This window comes from Aythya marila, assembly GCF_965140915.1.
Source record: "Aythya marila genome assembly, chromosome: 4".
Classification (NCBI taxonomy): domain Eukaryota; kingdom Metazoa; phylum Chordata; class Aves; order Anseriformes; family Anatidae; genus Aythya; species Aythya marila.
In genome coordinates this window covers 72,846,521-72,850,485 of record NC_139045.1, presented here as the reverse complement: position 1 = coordinate 72,850,485, position 3,965 = coordinate 72,846,521, and positions in this window count along the sequence as shown.

The window sequence follows — 3,965 nt, the reverse complement described above, 5'->3', positions numbered from 1 at the left end:
AAGAAAAAGGAAAAAAGCTTTATCATGAAAGCTTTTTAGAACATTTGCTATCCTGTGGAAATAGCTATTTTCCCATATTAAAATAATTAGAAAATCATTCAGAATTGCCATCATTCAACTGTAAAAGCATTTAACTCAAGAAACAGGTTTCAAACTTTAGAGACAATGATCAAATTCCAATTCTTTCTTTTTTATTGTGTAGACTTCCATGATGTCTCAAAGCAGAAGATACTCATAACATATATTACGAGTGTACACGTAAAGATCACCTGATTTTCTGTCCCTAAGAAACACAAGTTTGTCACCTCATTGTTATGATGTGGGAAGAAACAAGGTCAATACAAACAAGATTCACTTGTTCAGTCAGTAGTTAAATGAAAGCCAGAGGTATAACTACAGGAACTTATTTTGGGTGATATTATGAAGGAAGAAGTACTTCAGATTCCTGACATTTCATGCGTTCATTGTGCATATGAAAATAATTCTGCCCTGCAATAACTGCAAATAATCATTGAGAATGCCCTTTTTTAATCAAGATACAATTGTACTGAAAGTATCTCAGTGGTACATGCAACCACTGGCTACTCTGCAGCCACACTTGTAAATTCATTCAGCAGCTGCATTTGAGACCTGTGTTGGGAAAAAAACAAAACAAAACAAACAAACAAACAAACAAAAAAGAGAACAAAAGAATTCTCATATGATGCATCTCATCATTGGAGTTTTATTAAAAGAAAAAGAAAGAGCGGAAAAAAAGAGGAAGAAGAAAAAAAAGGGGGGGGGGGGGAGGGGAGAAGCACAACCATATTTTACATGCAGAGAAATTGAGGTCACTTACATTACAGACAACAGAAAGCAAAGTATCATAAAATGCCATTTCCACAGTATTGTACATCCTAAAGGTAGAATAAAAAGATGTTCATTGCTGTATTAAATAAACAAAGAATTGGTATAATATACAGCAGATCAGACAATCTTCTTGTGCTAGATAAGTCATCATCCTTCAGTGCATTACCTATCTGCAAGTGAAAAGACTGAATAGCACTCTGCTATCATATTTAATAGAGCAGTTTGAAAATGTTCTATTGAACATTTTTTCTTAAAGTTAGTTTTCAGAAATCTGACAAAAAGTCTAAGACTTTTTTAAAGTAAGAATTATCTTTTTTTTTTCAGTTTTCAGATGAAAATCTGCATATGGGAACAATCACATCTATACTAGTTAAAGAAGAAAAGTAGTAATTTATCTCTGTTTCCCTGAAAAAAGCTCCCCCTCCCCCCCCCCCCCCGCCCCCTTTTTTTTTTTTTTTTTAAATCCTGGAATCCTGGATATAAATACAAATGTTTGCTTTGTCTATCAAAATTTAGATCCAGATATAATTTTCCAATTGACTATGGAGAGCATGATATTCAAGAGTCTTGTTTTTTTATTATTTATTTATTGATTCTAAGACTAAATGAATGACTTGTGTACTGCAAAATATTGAGGGAAGATTTTACAATCTTTACCCTGAGAATGAGGCATTTTCTGAGGGTTAAAAACATTGCTTGGTAGGAGCAAAGGTGGAAGAATCTGCTCACCAGCAGAGATAGCCATGAAATGTCGTGACTAATTGGAAAAGCTACTCTGAAATTAGCATTTGCTGAATGGTTTAATAAAATCAGCGTGGTATGAAAAAAATAACAGCAATTACAGTGTTACATAACTCCCAGGAAACATCTATCAGACATCACAGACTAGCTGAAGATGTATAATTTAGCATTCCCCTTCCTCAGAACTGCTTGTTCTTGCTCAAGATGGTCTCTTTCTACCCTATCCCCCATCTGCTCCACCTCCGCTTCCTATCCTGTCTGATTGCTTTTACTTTTTTTTTTTTTTTTTTTTTTCTTTTTAATTATTATTACTGATCTTCATTTCAAGGAATCAATATCAGTTCTGGGGTTGAATCTTCAAACTGCTGAAGGCCTCTTCTGCCAGTTAAAAAGTGATTCCAACTCTCATTATCTTCAACTCACTGGTTTCAGTTTAATCTACCAATTTGTCTATCTAGGTTCTGATATTACTGTCTACCAGTGCTAGTGGTGTTCTGGTTGCAATTGTGTGTTGACAGGAAAATTTCACAGAGGAATCTCTTCTCAGCAGTGCTGCTTTAAATTTCCTGTGTGTGAGTTCATAGGAGTTCAGAAACACTGAAGAATGTCTGGGAGACACCAGTGTGCTCTCAGGTTAGATTTACCCCAATGAATATTAATTCTTATATCTTCTTATTTTTATTTTTCTTATTATATATAAGATATAACTATTTGAATGTGTTTGGTACAACCTAAATTGAACTTATGAAAACTTAACTGAGGCTTCCACACACTGGGTCATAACTCTTTAGCAGCATTTAGGAGGGCATTAAAGACCATTCTGGGATGTGGTTTGTACAGATGGCATTTTTGTGAAGATAAGCAATATAAAACTCCCTGATTCAATGCTGTCACAGCTTAGTGTGGGAAGGTGATGTGAAGAGATGGGTACAATGATCAAATCCCTAGTTCCCAGCAGTGTGACCCTTATCATCAGTAACCCGAAATGCTCTGAATCCCCTTCCATACTCTTCTGCATTGCACAGCTCCTGGCTCTACATCTGCTTTTTGCAGGTCATCTGACTACGCAAACTACCTGAAGGCTTAATTTCAATGAATGGTGCTTATAAAGATATGTAAATCACCTAAGATAGGACAAAAGTTTAGTAATAGCTTTGCTGCCTTGAAGATCAAACTTTTTTTGTTGAAGAAATTTTGATGGAATAATCTGATCAATTTACATACTTTTAGATGTATCCAGATGATTTTCTAGTGGTAACCCATGATCTGTGAACAGAGAAAAAGAAATAACCCCCCCGCCCCCCCCTCTTGCATAATCTCAGATGTCTGCTATCAATGTTTCCAATTTGAAAACATCTCTGCCAGACCACACAGCCTCCTCCTTAAATGTCGGCAACATATGAGTTTCCAGCTCTTACAGAGAATACCTTTTACTGTGCATAGATTCAGCATGTGATAAAACAGACAGAGGCTTAAAAATGCTTGTTTTTATTTTTATTGAGTTTTGATATGTGTAAAATTACTGTAATATAAGGTGAGTTAACAGTAGTCTGTAGTTGAGAGTGCTAAAACAGTGTCTGAAAATGAATGGCTGTTTAATAATCACAGGCAATTAAATAAAAAGTAAAAGGGTAAGAATCTTGCTTGCCTAATGAATAGGTCATTAGAGAAAAAGTGGTAAGAGGAAAAAAATCAATGATTTTGACATGAGTAGAAAGGTAAAAAACACTGAAGACTAAATTTTCAGACCTACTCTGACAACATCATTTCCCATGATGGTGTCATAATTGTGCAATTTTGTGTGACAACAAAATTCTAGTTATGCTGTAAGAAATTTTATGGTATGCTATTACAGCTTTAAGTTTCCATGAAATGGTCACTCTATGAATTCTCCTGCAATTTGTAACTTACACTTTTGACCACAGAAAGGACTCTTTTTCTTGTTTTCTCATCTTTTTCTACTCACTCATGAAAATTTACACTTGTCAGTAGCAAAGAAACAGGATTCAACCTTGAGGACAAATGATTGTTTTGCTCAGCTTTTCACTGGATACAAGGAGTATATAGAAAAACCCAAATTGTCCAGGAAAATCATAGAATAGAATCATAAAATATCTTGAGTTGGAAGAGACTCACAAAGATCATCGAGTCCGACTCCTGGCTCCACACAGAACCACCCAACAATCAGCCCGTGTGTCTGAGAGCATTGGTCCAAATGCTTCTTGAACTGTGGCAGCTCAGTGCCCTGACCACTGCCCTGGGGAGCCTATTGCAGTGCCAAACCACCCTCTGGGTGCAGAACCTTTCCCTAACACCCAGCCTGACCCTCCCCTGTCCCAGCTCCATGCCATTCCCTTGAGTCCTGTCACTGTCCC